The sequence below is a fragment of the Lissotriton helveticus genome, chromosome 9 (genome assembly GCF_964261635.1).
Source record: "Lissotriton helveticus chromosome 9, aLisHel1.1, whole genome shotgun sequence".
Lineage (NCBI taxonomy): Eukaryota > Metazoa > Chordata > Amphibia > Caudata > Salamandridae > Lissotriton > Lissotriton helveticus.
Genome location: NC_136070.1, coordinates 27,342,254 through 27,361,690, shown reverse-complemented (window position 1 = coordinate 27,361,690; position 19,437 = coordinate 27,342,254). Strand labels below are relative to the sequence as shown.

The window sequence follows — 19,437 nt, the reverse complement described above, 5'->3', positions numbered from 1 at the left end:
TTCCTGGAAGAAACATTTGAAACGATATTCTGGACCCTTCGCCCTCCATCTCAACGTGGAAGCCCGAAGAATCTCCCTTGTGGTCAAGGAGTGACCACCCTGCAGCAGCAGGCACCATCCAGCCCTCGACGTCTACTTGGTTGCAGTTCCCGCCGGAACTCGAGCGACTGAGATCGACGAGATCAAGCCTGCCCAGCTTCTAACAGCCCGATCCACAGTCCCTGCAAAGCTGAGACCCGTGGAGGCGACCGGAAGCGTGGGGCACGCCATCTTGAAGTGACCACGAGACGCTGACCGTGCAGCCCACGAGTGACCCTCGAAGCTGTACACCGGGGTTTGAGAAGCCCCCACCCTGAGCTACTCCTGAGCCGAAGTTCAGCCCTCCACACTCGACGAGTGCTGCGTGGGGCCCTTTGGCACGATTTGGCTCAACGCGTTGGCCCGGTCACTTGCCAGCTGGCTTGTGGTCCCTGTGCCGACGAACTACAAAAGAAGACTCGTGATTCTGGTTGCTCCAGATCCACACCAGCTCCCCTGAAAGGGAGCCCCGACTCTGACCTTCCTGGTCCGAGTGAGACGCCATCTTCCAATCCCGCGTGGATTGCTCTTACCAAGGCTTGTTTGCTCCAAACCGGAAGCCGACTGCACCGACGGTGAGAGCCTGCGTGGGACAGATCGTGACCTGCTCCTGGACGTCGCAGATGCCCCAGAGCCCACGTGACAGCGAAGAGAAGCGCCTCGACGACCACCTGATTGCGCCCGACATTGCCTGGTTCCGTCCTGGTTCCACCCTGGTCACTGCTGAGTGACCCAGACTCTGTCCCCTCTGCTTTCAGGTACTCTACAACTTGAGTCCACCCTTGGACTCCACCGGACACTTCGTCTTCACCCTGCCTGCAGCCCTTTCAGCTTCAAGCACCAAGAGCCTGCGTGTCAAAACCCGACGCCACTTCGACCCTGTGCACCCACTTCCTGTGGGTGAGGTAACTTTGCTCCGCCGGTGTTCCCACACTGGTGCACACCTCTAGGGTCTGTGTGTTAAGTTTTGTTCCTCTAGGTTCAGCGGAAGTGTCCTTAAACCTTAACTATTTGACTTTTACGCACCATTGGTTAACATTGGTGCATGCGTGCGCTTTCCGCACATCTCCCGAATCCCGAGGGCCATTCCCGACTTCAGCATTGCTTGTCCTGACTGCTCCCAGCGATTCCCTAGGCCCTAGGCCTAACCACTGTTCGAGTGGCCTCTCTTATACCACTTGTTTAGTATATGGTTTGAGTGGCCCCCTGCCCTCATCCATAATTGTGCAACTTTGTATGTTTAAACAGTGCTTTTGATTTAACGCTTGTGCCCCTTTATTCATAAAGAATACTGGGGATTGTTTTTAGTAATAAACACATATATTTTTATAATATACACTTGTGTGGTGTCCTTTCATTTGGTATTACAGGATTGTATGTGGTAAAACAGCTCGCTTAACACGACCTCTTAAGTTAAGCCTTTAGGCTGCTTAGTCCATGCTACCACTAGGATAGCTTGTCTAATAAGGTTGACTTACAACCAGACACCATAAGGGGATTGTTTGGTCAGGTAGTAGGTGGTTCCAGAATTGGAAACATCCCCTACCAGGCCAACTTCTCACATTGGTGAGCAGCGGTGCGGATTTGAGCTTGCTGTTGTTTTACCATTGCAATCTTTATATCAAATTGAAAGATCACATCAAGTACCTCTAGGTACATATAAAATCAAAAGCTTAGCATATTAAGTTCTACTGAACTTAGTAGTTGTAGGTTGAAGGGAGTAGCACACCCCTGACTACAACTCACTAGCAAGGTCCAGTAGGAAAACACTTAGTGTAGGTAAGTGCACCACTTACACCTCACTAGTAACCATGTCCGACACAGGAAAGGCCTCAGGGTCTAGTCCTGTGACAGTTGACCCTACCCAGGCAACTTCTGGATATGACAAACTAACCCGCAGAGACTTGATTGTCTTGTGCAAAGCAAGAGGGTTAAAAAGGGGCAGAAGCCCCACCTGCCTAATCCTGATAGGACTCCTAGAACAGGATGACTTAGAGAGGGCAAAAGCAGCTTCCCTAGATACAGGAACTGAAGGGAACCCCCCTGCAGTTGATCCCCCTGAAGAGGAGGATGATGATGACTTGGATGAGGACTCAGAAGTTGAGGACTTAGAAGTACAGGATCAGGGTAGCCAGGTTCCAGTTGGTAGGCTTAGCCAGGCCAACTTGGACCTACTGGGGAATGGAGAGGGCCAGCACCTCCCCAGAACCCAACATATGATTCCCCCAGGCAACAGAAGAGTGAGATCTCCCTCAGGAGACTCTCATCTTTCTAGTGCCTCCAGGGAATCACAGAGAGGCATGAATGCTTCTCAAAAGTTAGAGCATAGGGCCAGAATGAGGGCTGTCAAACTCCAGATAGAGAGGGAGGAGGTAGCCTTGGCTCAAGCTAGACTTGCCTTGGCAAGAGAGCAGAAATTAAGTGGCTTAGATGTCACTGGTGGCAGCAATTTTCCAAGAGAAAAAGACAGGGCCTATGATAATAGAAACCTGACCAAAATTGTGCCCCCCTTTAAAGAAGGGGATGACATCCACAAATGGATGACTGCTCTTGAGAGAGCCTGCATGGTACAGCAGGTTCCTGAGAATCAGTGGGCTGCAATTTTGTGGTACTCCTTTTCTGAGAAAGGGAGGGACAGGCTCCTCACAGTTAGACCTGAGGATGCCAAAAACTACTCTGTTTTGAAGAGTGCTCTCATTGAAGGGTATGGCCTAACCACTGAGCAATACAGGTTGTTGTTCAGAGACACCCAGAAAGCACAGACTCAAGACTGGACTGATTTTGTGGAGTGTGCCACTAAGGCTTTGGAGGGTTGGTTACAGGGAAGTAAAGTTTCAGACTATACAGGATTGTACAATCTTATGATGAGAGAACAGATCCTTAATAACTGTACAAACCAGCTGTTGCATCAATACCTTATTGACTCTGATCTGACCTCTCCCCAAGAATTGGGAAAGAAGGCAGACAAATGGGTCAGAACAAGGATTAAGCAGAAACCCCAGAACCAAGGTGGTGACCAGAAGAAAACAGACCAGAAGGGTGGTAATCAGAATCAGAAAGATAAAGAAAAAGACCAGAAGTCTTCAGGCCCCCAAACTAATAGTAAGGAGGGTGGTTCCCAAAATGGTAACAAGAAGAAGAAGAACAAAGGTCCAAAGACACCTTGGTGTAATACCTGCAAATCAGTTTCACACTGGGGCAGTGAGTGCACCAAGGCGAATCCAGTTCCCACCACTACAGCTCCTAAAGCAACTGCAACCCCAAGTACAGTAAGCAGTGGTGGAACACAGTCCAAGGGTGTAGCTGGGTTGACCCTGGGTATTGAAGTAGGATCTGGCCTAGTCAGAGTCCCTACACAGGCAGTTCTCCTGTATGATGTGGACATTGAGTTGCCCACTGCAGTAAGCCCCACTAACCTGGGCAAATACAGGCAGACTCCCTTAATAAATGAGAAACTGGCTCAAGCTTACAGGGACACATGTGCTAGTGTCACCATGGTGACCCCTGGCTTTGTGGACCCTGGACAGATTGTACTAGGAGAGAGCTACCTAGTAACCAATGCAAGCAACTCCACTACCTCCCATAGTGTGGCAGTTGTGAACTTCTCCTGGGGAGGGGTTGATGGCCTAAAGAAAGTTGTGGTGAGTGCAGACCTACCAGTAGACTGTCTGTTAGGCAATGACCTTGAAAGCTCAGCATGGTCAGAAGTGGAGTACAGGACTCATGCAGAAATGCTAGGGATTTCAGAGCATGTCCTTGCCATGACAAGGGCTCAGGCTAAGAAGTGCCTTCCTGAACCAGTGGTGGATCTTGAGACAATAGACCAGCCACAACCCAAGAGAAGGAGCAAGAGAGGAAAGGCCTCGCCTTCCACCTTGCCCCAGGTTGAGGATCAGGTTTCAGAGGAAACTGATTCTGCAGTCCAAGAGGAGACTGTCTCTGAGGAGCTTGAACCTGACCAGGTTGAGTTTCTGGGGACAGGGGGACCCTCAAGGGCAGACCTGAGGCAGGCTCAATTAGATTGCCCTTCCCTTGAACCCCTCAGACAGCAGGCTGCTGCTGAGGCTGCTGGGGATGCCCAAGGTACCCATACTGTGTATTGGGATGAGGGACTCCTTTACTCAGAGGCTAGAGCCCCCAAGCCTGGCATGACCAGGAGGTTGGTGATACCTCTGCAGTTTAGGGGATTCCTCCTTACCTTGGCCCATGATATTCCCCTTGCAGGACACTTAGGCCAGAACAAGACGTGGGACAGGCTTGTTCCACACTTTCACTGGCCTCACATGTCAGAGGATGTCAAGGAGTTTTGTCGCTCCTGTGTCACTTGCCAAGCCAGTGGTAAGTCAGGTGGCACAACAAAGGCCCCCCTAATACCACTACCTGTGGTGGGGGTCCCCTTTGAGAGAGTTGGAATTGATATTGTGGGTCCAATGGACCCCCAAACAGCATCTGGGAACAGATTCATACTGGTGGTAGTGGATCATGCCACCAGGTACCCAGAGGCTATTCCCCTAAGGACCACCACAGCACCTGTGGTGGCAAAAGCCCTCATTGCAGTTTTCTCAAGAGTGGGCTTTCCTAAGGAGGTACTATCAGATAGAGGGACAAATTTTATGTCCAGCTATCTAAAAGCAATGTGGAAGGAATGTGGGGTAAACTATAAGTTTACCACCCCATATCATCCACAATGCAATGGGCTTGTGGAGAGATTTAACAAGACCCTTAAAGGCATGATAAAAGGATTACCAGAGAAGCTCAGGCGGAAATGGGACATTCTTTTACCCTGCCTGCTCTTTGCTTACAGAGAGGTCCCACAGAAGGGGGTTGGCTACAGCCCTTTTGAACTTTTGTTTGGCCACCCTGTGAGAGGTCCATTGTGTTTGGTGAAGGAAGGATGGGAGTTACCTCTCAAAAAGCCCAAACTAGACATAGTGGACTATGTACTTGGTCTCCGCTCCAGGATGGCTGAGTACATGGAAAGAGCATCCAAAAACCTGGAGGCCAGCCAAGAATTGCAGAAAGCTTGGCATGACCAAAAGGCTGTACTGGTAGAGTTCCAACCAGGACTGAAGGTATGGGTACTGGAGCCAGTGGCTCCAGCAGCACTCCAAGACAAATGGAGTGGACCCTATCCTATTATTGAGAAGAAAGGGGAAGTCACCTACTTGGTAGACTTTGGAACACCCAGGAGCCCTCACAGGGTAATCCATGTGAATCGCTTGAAAGCATTTGTAGACAGGGAGGACATGAGCTTGCTCATGGCCACAGATGGGGAACAGGAGGAAGAGAGTGACCCTCTCCCAGACCTGCTTTCCCAGAACCCTGATGATGGTTCAGTTGATGGAGTAGCCTTGGCAGGCAGCCTCACTGACCAGCAACAGAGGGACTGCAGACAAGTTTTGCAGGCTCACAGGCAAATGTTTTCACTCACACCCAGCCAAACTGACTGGTGTACCCATGTTGTGGACACTGGTGACAGTCTGCCTGTCAAGAATAAGATCTACAGGCAACCTGATCATGTCAGGGATTGCATCAAGGCTGAGGTGCAAAAGATGTTGGAGCTTGGAGTGATTGAGCCATCAGAGAGCCCATGGGCCAGCCCAGTAGTCCTGGTGCCAAAACCTCATACCCAAGATGGTAAGAGAGAAATGAGGTTTTGCGTGGATTACAGGGGTCTCAATGCTGTCACTAGGACAGATGCTCACCCCATTCCAAGAGCAGATGAGCTCATTGACAGATTGGCTTCTGCCAAGTTTCTGAGCACATTTGATCTGACAGCTGGCTACTGGCAAATCAGACTAGCTGAGGAGTCAAAAGCCAAAACAGCATTCTCTACCCCTAGTGGACATTATCAGTTTGTGGTAATGCCCTTTGGTTTGAAGAATGCACCTGCCACTTTTCAAAGGTTGGTGAACCAAGTCCTTACTGGGTTGGATGACTTTTGTGCAGCTTATCTGGATGATATTGCTGTCTTTAGCTCCACCTGGGAGGATCACCTGATCCACCTGAAGAAAGTTTTGGAGGCCCTGCAAAAGGCAGGCCTAACTATCAAGGCCACAAAGTGCCAGATAGGGCAGAGTAAGGTTGTATACCTGGGCCACCTAGTAGGTGGAGGCCAGGTTCAGCCACTGGAAAGCAAAATCCAGGCCATACAGTACTGGGCTCCTCCAGTTACCCAGACACAAGTCAGAGCCTTCTTGGGCCTGACTGGGTATTACAGAAAGTTTGTGAAAAACTATGGGTCTATAGTGACACCATTAAATGACTTGACATCCAAGAAGATGCCAAAAAAGGTTCAGTGGACAGTTAGCTGTCAGAAGGCATTTGAAGACCTGAAGAAGGCCATGTGCTCTGCACCTATCCTAAAGAGTCCTGACTACTCCAAACAGTTCATTGTTCAGACAGATGCTTCTGAGTTGGGGGTGGGAGCTGTACTCTCACAACTTAATCAAGATGGTCAAGACCAGCCAATTGCTTTCATTAGCAGGAGGCTAACCCCAAGAGAAAAACGTTGGTCAGCCATTGAGAGGGAGGCCTTTGCTGTGGTTTGGGCATTAAAGAAGTTGAGGTCCTACTTGTTTGGAACTCACTTCCTGGTGCAAACAGACCATAAGCCCCTCTTATGGCTTAATCAGATGAAGGGTGAAAATCCCAAACTGCTCAGGTGGTCCATTTCCCTACAGGGGATGGACTTTACAGTGGAGCACCGCCCAGGGACTGACCATGGTAATGCAGATGGTCTCTCCAGGTACTTCCACTTAGAACATGAAGACTTATCTGGTCAAGGTTAGTTTAATGTCCCTGCGTTTGGGGGGGGGTTGTGTAGGAGAGTAGGGTCTGCTATCCTATGGCCACCCCAAATTTTTGCTTTTTGCTTCACTGGTTTTCGACTACTGAGGCTGTGGGCCTGCTGATCAGACCCCCAGCCTGCTGTTCTCTCACTAAATTAATGACACATGTGCTATAGGCACATACCAATTGGAAATGGACTCCTTGTCAGCCCCTGTAGAATGCACTATAGGTGCACAGGGCACAGGAGCCACTAAGGCCTACCAGGGGCTGCAGCATATCTTTTGCCACCCCTGGCTGGTTCTTAAATTGACACAACTGGCTGATCACTCAGCTGGGGTAAGGTGGTGTACACACCCCTTGCTTAGATATAGTATACCTATGTCTAAACCTATATCTGGACACATGTAAACCTGTGAGCCACTCCTGTAGACAGGCCTCACCAATCCTGGAGGCTGGGTGCATGGTTTTTATGTGAGATGGAGCTCTAGCATGAGCTGAGCCTGTCTGCAGCCGTCGGGAACAAATCCCTAAGCTGTTTCAGGATAATGCCATACCATATACTATTAAGTGCCTTATAATCCTCGCGGTTATTTAGCAACTCTGGTTTGGCTTTATCAAAACATGTCGTGTAAGGTGTCATACGCTTTGGAATACCATCCCCTCGCCAGTTCTGGCGACGGGGATGGCATTCCACCCCTCTAGAGGGGTAAGACATGTTACTTCACTTTAATGCGGTTGATTTCTCCAAAGGCCTTAAGATCCACAAAATGGATGCCTCTGCCACAGACAAATGTCTGGACCCCTGGAGCTGACCGAAACCCAGTCAAGGGGGTCCTGGACAAAGGGTTTCCTGTCACAGGAGGGTGTCACCGCCCTCCAGACAGGAGATAGTGTATTGTAGCAGGGAGGTTTGAAAGAAACCAGACACTGCCTGGGGCGCACAAGGCTGCCCCTTGCATAATCCGGCCAAACCGGTTCTGGGGCACTCCAGCCCTCGTGCCAGGGCGGCCTGGATCAAAGGAAGGGGGTGTATCCACCCACTTCCTGGGTCCCACCCATAGGAGGGGACCTAGCAGGTAATCACGCCCACCAGATTCGAATAAGAGTGGGAGCAGTGCCAATGCACATCAGATTTCCTGGAAGAAACATTTGAAACGATATTCTGGACCCTTCGCCCTCCATCTCAACGTGGAAGCCCGAAGAATCTCCCTTGTGGTCAAGGAGTGACCACCCTGCAGCAGCAGGCACCATCCAGCCCTCGACGTCTACTTGGTTGCAGTTCCCGCCGGAACTCGAGCGACTGAGATCGACGAGATCAAGCCTGCCCAGCTTCTAACAGCCCGATCCACAGTCCCTGCAAAGCTGAGACCCGTGGAGGCGACCGGAAGCGTGGGGCACGCCATCTTGAAGTGACCACGAGACGCTGACCGTGCAGCCCACGAGTGACCCTCGAAGCTGTACACCGGGGTTTGAGAAGCCCCCACCCTGAGCTACTCCTGAGCCGAAGTTCAGCCCTCCACACTCGACGAGTGCTGCGTGGGGCCCTTTGGCACGATTTGGCTCAACGCGTTGGCCCGGTCACTTGCCAGCTGGCTTGTGGTCCCTGTGCCGACGAACTACAAAAGAAGACTCGTGATTCTGGTTGCTCCAGATCCACACCAGCTCCCCTGAAAGGGAGCCCCGACTCTGACCTTCCTGGTCCGAGTGAGACGCCATCTTCCAATCCCGCGTGGATTGCTCTTACCAAGGCTTGTTTGCTCCAAACCGGAAGCCGACTGCACCGACGGTGAGAGCCTGCGTGGGACAGATCGTGACCTGCTCCTGGACGTCGCAGATGCCCCAGAGCCCACGTGACAGCGAAGAGAAGCGCCTCGACGACCACCTGATTGCGCCCGACATTGCCTGGTTCCGTCCTGGTTCCACCCTGGTCACTGCTGAGTGACCCAGACTCTGTCCCCTCTGCTTTCAGGTACTCTACAACTTGAGTCCACCCTTGGACTCCACCGGACACTTCGTCTTCACCCTGCCTGCAGCCCTTTCAGCTTCAAGCACCAAGAGCCTGCGTGTCAAAACCCGACGCCACTTCGACCCTGTGCACCCACTTCCTGTGGGTGAGGTAACTTTGCTCCGCCGGTGTTCCCACACTGGTGCACACCTCTAGGGTCTGTGTGTTAAGTTTTGTTCCTCTAGGTTCAGCGGAAGTGTCCTTAAACCTTAACTATTTGACTTTTACGCACCATTGGTTAACATTGGTGCATGCGTGCGCTTTCCGCACATCTCCCGAATCCCGAGGGCCATTCCCGACTTCAGCATTGCTTGTCCTGACTGCTCCCAGCGATTCCCTAGGCCCTAGGCCTAACCACTGTTCGAGTGGCCTCTCTTATACCACTTGTTTAGTATATGGTTTGAGTGGCCCCCTGCCCTCATCCATAATTGTGCAACTTTGTATGTTTAAACAGTGCTTTTGATTTAACGCTTGTGCCCCTTTATTCATAAAGAATACTGGGGATTGTTTTTAGTAATAAACACATATATTTTTATAATATACACTTGTGTGGTGTCCTTTCATTTGGTATTACAGGATTGTATGTGGTAAAACAGCTCGCTTAACACGACCTCTTAAGTTAAGCCTTTAGGCTGCTTAGTCCATGCTACCACTAGGATAGCTTGTCTAATAAGGTTGACTTACAACCAGACACCATAAGGGGATTGTTTGGTCAGGTAGTAGGTGGTTCCAGAATTGGAAACATCCCCTACCAGGCCAACTTCTCACACTCACCCACGCACAAAAAGCCTTACACAACCAAGGCCCAAGATACCTCAACAGCCGCCTCAACTTCTACACTCCCACACGCCAGCTTCGATCGACCGGCCACGCCCTCGCCGCCGTCCCCCGCATCCGAAGAGCCACCACAGGAGGAAGGTCCTTCTCTTACCTGGCCGCCAAGACTTGGAACTCCCTCCCGACTCACCTCCGCCTGACCCAAGACCACCTCGCCTTCAGGAAGCAGCTCAAGACCTGGCTGTTCGAGCAGTAGCGGACCCCCCTCCCCAAGCGCCTTGAGACCCTCAGGGTGAGTAGTGCGCTATATAAATGCTTGATTGATTGAGTTCCTGGTGGCACCGGAAAACGAAAGACCAGGGACCCAGTGATTAAACCGTGCAGTGCTATGGGGCTGAACGTCTTAATGATATATTTGAAGTCCTTGAAAAGGCAAGCCATGCTGTAATGTGTGCGGGGGAAATAGCGAACAGTATTAAGTGACAGTACATGCATGGGCTGTATGGCTTTCTGTGCGGATGACAAAAAGAGGTGAGAACGCAACGATTCGCACCGTTTTGGAGGAAGAAAAACTGTTGGGAACGTGGAGAAAATGTTGTTGTCACTGTATTATGTTAATCCGCATATGGAACATGTTGACATTAATATTGCCACCTGGCCCTTTTCGTATTGCACTGTCTTATTTATTTATTAAGTTTTATATAGTGCAAACTTGATCCCGAAGGAAGTACTTTTATGTGTAGGCCACTACAAATATTTGGAAAATCAGTGAAGACTGGTATTTTCCCCTGTGAAACCTAAACCTAAAATAGGAAAAATATATATAAATATTTTAGAGTTGTTTAAACTATGTGTACACTGTTATTACAGCACACTGAGGTAAAAATGTTATTAAAAAAAATATTCTGGGATTTTATCCAAAATCATATATAAGTGCCGGAGAGTTGCCGTTCCAGAATCTCTAAAAAAATAAATAAAGAAGAAGCCTGCTAGTGGTGAGCGCACGCGCCACTGCGACCCATGTGGTTTCAATTATTCTCGACCGGGTCTGGTCACGACAATTGAAACCGCATGGCTTATTGGTGTCTATTATGCGCGTAATAGACATCAATAGGCCGTGGGCCAAGCAATGCGCCCGCCTTTGGCCAATTGCATGCAGTCTTTTATAAAAAGACGCACGCAAAGGCCAATGGGGTAGCACAAAAGAAAAAGTACACGCACAAGCGAGTGCGATTCCTAGGTCAGTGCTAAAACCCCGTTTTCCACCTACTAAATGTCTCTCGCTGCGTGAGCACTGCTGCGCAGTGCAGCGCTAGGTGTGAGACCTAAAAACTGCCGTCTCAGCACCGGTGAGACCCGGCCCCTTTAAAGCCCTGGCTAGAGACATCCATTCATTGCGAGTCAGTCTCACACTTTGCTTAGCTTGCCTACCGCCAGCTGCCAGACCAGGGCGGAGGAGCTTTAACCTTTTCGGACTTCTGACCGAGGCGCTACAAATGGCCATATGACCCAAGAGGCTGCAGTCATGATCCCGACACTCTTTAATGCTTACATGTCCCCACTGGAAGACATCGTCACCCCTTTTGGGATTAAATTGATCACCTACGCAGATGACACACAATTGGTCGTCTCACTTAACCAATCAGACCACTGCTCCGTGAACCTTCAATCCTGTCTTTCAGAAATCTTCGGCTGGATGAACAAATCCCTCCTAAAACTGAATGGAGATTAAACGGAGCTTATGCTCTTGGGACATAAGACTACATCTATTCTTAACTCCATGTGACCCACATGTATGGGAGCAACTCCCCTTCCAAAAAGCGAAATTAAAAGTCTTGGAATATGGCTCGATCAAGATCTCTCTTTCAGAACTCAAGCTAAGAAAACTGCCGGCGTGTGCTTTGGTCTACTCCGTACTGCACGGAAAATCCTCCCTCTCTTACCTCTCCACTCTAGGAAACTCCTCATACAGGGCATCATCCTTTCTAGGTTGAATTATAGTAATGCCCTATATCTGGGTGCCCCAGAATCCACCTTAAATAAACTACAACTTATTCAGAACTCGGCAGCGAGGCTGTTAACAGGAACATCAAATAAACTCTCAGCTAAACCCGCCCTCAGATCCCTTCACTGGCTGCAAATACGGGAAATAATTAAATTTAAATCCCTGTGTATCATGCACAAATCCTTACATGGCAAGGGCACCCCCCCATCCTGAGAAGTCTGGTTAGCCCCTATAAAGCCAACAGGGCACTTAGATCAGACCACCTCTACCTTGCAAATGTTCCTAGAATAAAGAAGGCACGAACAGGAGGACGTCGTTTCTCTGTCAATGCCGCAAGACTCTGGAATTCCCTTCCCCTCAATATCCGCATTGAGCCCAGTTTTCTGAAGTTTCGCAAGCTCCTGAAAACCTTTCTTTTTCCCTAAGGTCTCTGTAAGCTTCCCTCACCTTTGCTGAAATCTCTACTCATAGCGCTGGGACGCCCACGGTAGCCATGCACTTTATGAATCCTCTTCCATTCCATTCCATTTATAAATCCTCTTCCAAGCACTGCAGGAGTGCTTGGAGACGGCCCAGACACTAAGCATTGACAGGAAACCTTCTCAGGCAGATTGTGTGAGGCCATATATGTTTTATGGTGTTTTTGTAGTGTGCCTATGACACTGCAGTCTTTAAGATGGCGTAGAAGAGGGCTGTCTGAACCCCCGGTGTGAGTAGGGAAGAAAGAGAGTGGAGGGAGAGGAGAAGGAGCTATGACACCCCTTGGGTGAGTGAGTGTGTGAGACTGAGACACACACCCCGGTGTGAGGAGGGAAGAGAGAGAGAGGAGGGAGAGGAGAAGGGACTCTCATACCCCGGTGTGAGTAGGAAAGAGAGAGAGTGGAGAGAGGGGAGAAGGGACTCTCATACCCCGGTGTGGGTAGGGAAGAGCGAATGGAGGGGAGGTGAAGGGTCTCTCATACCCCGGTGTGAGTAGGGAAGAGAGAGTGGAGGGAGAGGAGAAGGGTCTCTCATACCCCGGTGTGAGAAGGGAAGAGAGAGTTGAGGGAGAGGTGAAGGGTCTCTCATACCCCGGTGTGAGTAGGGAAGAGAGAGAGTGGAGGGAGAGGTGAAGGGTCTCTCATACCCCGGTGTGAGTAGGGAAGAGAAAGAGTGGAGGGAGAGGCGAAGGGTCTCATACCCCGGTGTGAGTAGGGAAGAGAGATTGGAGGGAGTGAAGAAGGGGCGCTGACACCCCGGTGTGAGTAGGGAAGAGAGAGAGTGGAGGGAGAGATGAAGGAGCTATGACACCCCGGTGTGAGTAGGGAAGAGAGAGATTGGCGGGAGAGGTGAAGGAGCTATGACACCCCGTGTGAGTAGGGAAGAGAGAGAGTGGAGGGGGTGGAGAAGGGTTACTCATGCCCCGGTGTGAGTAGGGAAGAGAGAGTGGAGGGAGAGGAGAAGGGACTCTGACACCCCCGGTGTGAGTAGGAGAAAGAGAGTGGAGGGAGAGGTGAAGGGTCTCTCATACCCCGATGTGAGTAGGGAAAAGAAAGAGTGTGGAAGGAGAGGAGAATGGAGAGGACGGGGAGAGTGGAGATGGGACTCTGACACCCCTGTATGAGTAGAGGAAGAGAGAGTGGTGGGAGAGGGCATGGAGGAGAGAAAGGACCCCGACATCCCCATTGTGAGTAGGGGAAAGCGAGAGAACGGTGGGAGAGGTCACTTTTTCATCCTACCCCATCTTGGTGACTTTCTTAGAATGTACAATTTCACATTCTCGTTTCACATGGTTTGCACAACAGTAAATCAGACTTGCTTTTGCATTAGTAAAAGTTTTACCATACTTCTGTTCCTGAGGCTTTAATGTTTATTGTTGTAGTCGATAGAAAATAATATAATCATACGGTACAACAGAAAAATGATCACAATTGAACAATAAAACATACGAAAGATAAATACTAACATAAGCTTACATAAAACATCAAGAGACCCATCTCTAATGACTTCCTCTATTGTACTGCTCTGTAAACCCCCATAAGAAACATTGACACTTGGTAACAAATTCACGAGATACTGAAAGTTGTACATAGAAAAGGGCAGGCCTAGTAAAATAAAAGCCCAAAATAAAAAAAAAAGAGGTTTCAACAAATTGTGCCGAGGAGATTTATAAAAAGGACATATCAGTACAATGTGCAAAGTTTCGCATTTAGAGAGATGATCACAAGTACATATTTGTGGATCAGAGTACTTAGACCAAATTCCCTCAGGATAGAGCAAATGATGGAACAAACCCAGCCTAAAAAAGGTCAAGAGACCAGGCTGGTGGGTAGGCATTTCAAAAAGAAGATCTGGTTTTATCCATGAGACTGTTTTGACCATAACAAACTTCTGCCATGGTGGCTTGGCTAATGCTAAGGATTCCCCCACTGTTGTCATTCTTGAGTGAAAAGACTCTTTAACCATGCAGCATATTTTTAGGTCGCGGACTGCGTCGCACTGCGTAAGCAGTGGGCGGAGCTCCGAGATTTTATGTCTCTTAGTAAGGGGGCTTGAACCCGCCTCTCTTCTCCATTGGCTGGCTTCCTAAACGGAGGCCAGCCATTGGAAGCGAGGGGCGTCACTCGGTTCAAGCCCCGTCTTTTTCGGATTCAGGGGCGTTTTTTTAAGCTTCTTTCTTGTTTTCTTTCTCTCCTCTTCCCATTGGCTGGAATTTTACCTTCCAGCCAATGGGAAGAGAAGAGAACGAAAACCACGCCCCCGAATCGGAAAAAGACGCTGGTTTCTCCGAGGCATTTCTGCCTCGCCTCGGAGAAACGTGGTCGTGTGTCTCTACAGGCTCTCATAACCCCGTGTCTGAGGGATGCTTGTTTCCTTCGGAATGCAGCAGTCGTAAAATGACTCCGCTATCTGCTTTCTCATCTGCCATCCCCAGCATGGCAGGGCTTTTCCATGACATCAGTACTTGGAGGAGAGTACGTCACAGATCTAGCCAATCTTTGCAGTGCAGCGGAATGATCCTATCAGCCTCGAACAGCGGTGATTAGCTGCTGACTGGCGATGCTTCAGCCGAACATTGACAGCCAAGCCAGGGCAGGCCAGCAGCCAGCATTCCATCGGCTTCAGAAGCACCAAGAAAATGCAGCCCCTGGCCCGGGAGCTGTCATGCTGCGCACCTTTAAATAGATTAGGCAAGAAACTATTTGGCCTACCTGTCCAAAAATAATGTTGTAACCTTTGCGCACGGCCTGACTCCTAGGGCCACTGTAAGCACATCGGTTCCATTTAGGAGCGGTAACCATGTCGTAATTGGTGGCGTGCATATCAAACAGAGGTGAGGCCTAATTTACAGCAGCTCGACAAACATTCTGTGATGAAGGGGGATACAGTAAATCCCCGTCACGCCTTTCAGTATAAGACATGGAGGAGGCAAAGATTCTAGCGATTAGAGCACTGACCCGTGAATCAGAAGTGAAAGTGATACCCCGTCGGATGACGACGGCACAGCGGGGTACGCATGTGCATGACTTAGATTAAAACCTCTTGCTTACTTGACAGACATGGGCAAGCATGTTTAATTCAGCTGCGCAGTTGGTGCCCAAGTTGACACAGTATTCTGATGATAGGTAAATTGGTCTACGATGAAAGTCGTAACCCAGGCTGTACGTTGGCAATAAATGTGTTAAATGCTTAAAATAGCTTTGACACTAGTCGGACGCATTGTAATAAAGTAAAATTCCGAACTAAAATATAATATTTTCGGGCACTTAATTAAATCAACTGTACTGTATGTCTGAATTCATTCGGATAGAACCACCAAGCCAGCCTAACTGAGATTTGAAACCAGGGGTGGGAAAATGTCTCTACTTTTCACATCTGTGGAGTCGAATGAGGGTTGCTCCACTTGTCTGCTGGGAGAAAAGCCAAACACTCAACCCAGTTGCGTTCTAGAACACTGTTGCGGCTAGATATACCAATGACTAATCATTAAAGCCAGACTCAAAATGCAGCACAACCTGCGAGTAGAGTGTGGGTCAAAGAGTTTCACTAGACTTCATTAAAGTCTGCGGCTCTGTAATGTACCCCCTTCCACAATAACGTTTTTCTAGAGTCACGGTAACAAAATAAGACAGGCCAGCAATAATGCTTGTTTTTGTTTGTTTTCAGAGTTTTATATAGCGCAAACTTTACCCTGATACGCGCTTTACATGAGCACCAGCAGCGCTACATAAGGACACATGCATTTTGGTAATCGGGGGAGATTAAGTGATTTGCCCAGAATCACCCTGCCGGGCTGGGGCTGGGTCAGTCTGCCCACAGGTCACGGTACTTGTACTATGGAGAGAAAAGCACCTGGGCTGGGTCGGGGTCAGTCTGCTCGTAGAGGACTGCTCTTGTGTGACCAGACCTCAGGCAGCAAAGAGGGTAGAACGGCATTTGGGTGCTTTTAGAAACTCCCAGTGCTGCCTCCCCAGTGAGCCCCTGTCACTTTCAGGGAAGCAGGCGAGGGTGGGGGGGGGGGGGTGCAGTGTTTGCCTCGGTTCTGCTAATGGCCGCGCTTTGTAAACATTCCATGCAGACCCTGTCTGTTGTTTTATCTGATGGACCCCGCTCTTGGAGACATCTCTGAGGAGAGCTGGGGAGCGAACTCAGCACTAGTTGTATTTTCTTAGCCATTACTCTTGAAACTAGTCTCCTTGTGTTTATAATGGCCGCGAGAGCGCGCTCTGGTGTTCTGATAGATACATCTGCCGTGTGGATTCCTCACCTTGTGAATATCCCCCTTGCGTCAGCAACATTCGGAAAATCTTTTCGTAGCCTCGCGCTGACGTGGACTTGGACGTCATAGAGACACGGCCTCGCACGCGACTCCGCTGACGTCACCGACGCCTATAATAGGCCCACGCCGGCGTGATGACATCAGTTCCCTTTTTTCCGCGTCTTTGATGCTAACGGTTATCGGGAATCTCAGTAGCCAACTGATAATTTGTTGTCTTTTTGTTGCTATTTTCTGCTTCTCTGTATCCTGCCTCTTCGACGATGACTTCAAAGAAGACCGGCTTCAAGCCCTGCAGGGAATGCGGTAAAATGATGTCTATTACCGACCCGCACTATGACTGCATCTGGTGCTTAAGTTCTGACCATGATGTAGATGGTTGTTCCTCATGTCGGAAGATGAACCCGAAGGCCCTGAGGGAGAGAGAGACCAAGCTCCTGGTGGCAAAGCTGAAAGCTGGGAAAGGGAAATCGTCGAGGTCTCGTTCTCGAAGGGCGAGATCGAAGTCGAGGTCTGGATCTCGAGAGGGGTCGTCTTCGAGGTCGGCTTCAGATCATGCTTCGAAGTCGAAGAAGAAGCATAAGAAGAGGAGACATGAGTCCTGATGTCGTTCCGGTAAGGAGTCGGGCTCGAGGTCGAGGTCACCGAAGAAGGTACGTTCTAAGGTGGTTACTCTGGATGTATCTGAACCTGAAGGTGAGGCCTCACCTTCGGAGTCGCGTGTGCAGTCTCCGGCTCCGAATCCGTCTCCGGCGCCGTCCCCGGCCCGAGAAGAGGAAGAGGTTCAGGAGGATGTGGATTCCGCGCCTGTCGAAGAGCCGAATCCGAACACTCCTCCAGGTCAGCCTGAGGGTTTTCAGCCTCCCTTCCCAACCCCAGGCCAGGACCCATCAGCGTTTCTTAACGCTATGTATGGCGTCTTTTCAAGGGCGTGGTACCCCTCTGGCGCACCTTCGGGTCCCATGGGTCCTCTGGCTTTCAGTTTAGGAGTTCCTCACTCCTATCCTCCGGCTCCGTTTATGCCTTTCATGCCGGCTCCGACGCCGCCATGGCAGTTTCCGGCTCCACCGAGACCGTCGACGCAAATTTCGACGTCGCCTGCTCCAAGTCGTCCTCGAGGACATCCCACTGAGCCATCGGATTCAATGCCGACGTCGATACCGAATCCGTCGGAGCCGCTGGTGGATCCGGCTGCGAGGCGTGTGAAGGAAAGGTCCAGAAGGGAGGCTCAGCGCCTGTTGGAGGAGCGAAGGTACTTGGATTCACATTCTGATGTGGAGGAAGGTGAATTGGAGGAAGACTGTTTTGAGGAGCTGGCTGACGCAGCAAGCCTGGATTTCTCTCCGGAGTGGGAGTTGCCCTCAGGCTCTGGTACGCCTTCTAAGGACGTTCAACCTTACCATTTGGTTATGAGGAAGGCTGCTGATCTTCTTCAATTGACTTTGCCAACTGTGGAATTTAAATCCAATATCCTCACTGAGGTTTTGCATTCTCCAAGTTCTGTTGTGGAGCCTTTGCTTCCATTTAATGATGCCTTGACCGAGCCCATTTTGGAGGTATGGAAGAAACCATTGTCAGCTCCTGCGGTTTCTAAGAGTGTGGCCAGGAGGTACAGGGTTGCTCCTGAGGACCCTGCTTTTTTGACCTCTCATCCTTCGCCGGAGAGCCTGGTCATTTAAGCTGCATGTTCTAAAAAGAATGTAAGTGCTTTTCCCCAGGTTCCATGTGAAAAAGAGGCAAAGAAACAAGATCAGGTTGCAAAGAAGACCTTCTCCTCTGCTAGTATGGCATTAAAGTCCACAAATGCCACTTGTCTGATGGGGAGATATGTGCATGCCCTTATGGATTCTTTGCGTGTTCTTACTCCTAAGGTTCCTGATGCCAACAGGAAGGACTTTGAGGAGGTGATCTCAGACGCACAGGCGGCAGCTCGCTAAGTTATACAAAGTGGTCTGGACACTGCGGACTCTGTGGCGCGCATCATGGGCACTGCTGTCGCTACTAGAAGGTCTGCTTGGTTAAAATCCTCGGACTTTTCGGCGGATGTTCAGGCAACTTTATTGGACCTTCCCTTTGATGGGTCTGGCCTTTTCGGGAAGAAGGCTGATGCAGCCCGTGAGAGATTTAAGGACAGTAGGGCAACTGCTAAGTCTTTAGGTCTTCAGATAAGAGGCTCTTCGACCAACAAGAGATTCAGGGGTTTTGGTCGCTCTTCCTTTCGGAATTACCGACAAGGTCAGCAGCAGCAGCAACAACAGCAGCAGCTGCAAAATTCCATGTACAGATCATACAGGGGAAAGCAGAGAGCGCGTCCTCGTGGGCGTCAAGCCTCTTCCTCCTCCACTTCCTCAAACCCCCCTGCCCCAGAAAAGCAGTCCTAGATTCGCCATTCAGGATCATGTGGGTCCGGTGGGGGGTCGGCTTACCCATTTTCTACAGGATTGGGAATCGGTTACATCAGATCTTTGGGTTCTCAATCTTGTGGAAAATGGGTATGCTCTTCCCTTTCAGGAATTCCCTCCCAATTACCCGCCTTGCCAAGGTTTTTGCACCGAGGAACACCTGTTGCTTCTGCAGGAGGAAGTGCAGACTCTGTTACGAAAGGGTGCGATAGAGGTGGTCCCAGAGCAGGAAAGGGGACAGGGATGCTACTCCCGGTATTTCCTGATTCCCAAGAAGGATGGCAGACTTCGTCCAATCCTGGATCTCAGGGTCTTGAATCTCTATCTGAAACAGGAGAAATTCAAGATGCTCACCCTTGCTCAGGTTCTTCAAGCGCTGCTAGAAGAAGACTGGATGGTGTCACTCGACTTGCAGGATGCGTACTTTTACATCCCTATCCTGAAGTCGCACAGTGGGATCGCAGCACTATCAGTTTGCGGTCCTTCCGTTTGGACTTACTACTGCGCCTCGAGTCTTCACCAAGGTGATGGCAGTGGTGGCCCCGCATCTCAGAAGATCAGGGATTCCAGTATTCCCTTATTTGGACGACTGGCTGATCAAAGCAGAGTCGTCAGAGAGGGT

The 19,437-nt window shown here is 50.0% G+C and overlaps 1 protein-coding gene across 1 annotated transcript in view; it reads left to right on the top strand.

The window, feature by feature from the left end:
• ARHGAP5 (Rho GTPase activating protein 5) overlaps window positions 1-19,437 on the top strand; it is a 631,911-nt gene that overhangs the window by 59,692 nt on the left and 552,782 nt on the right. The gene's annotated exons all lie outside the window — the stretch shown is intronic.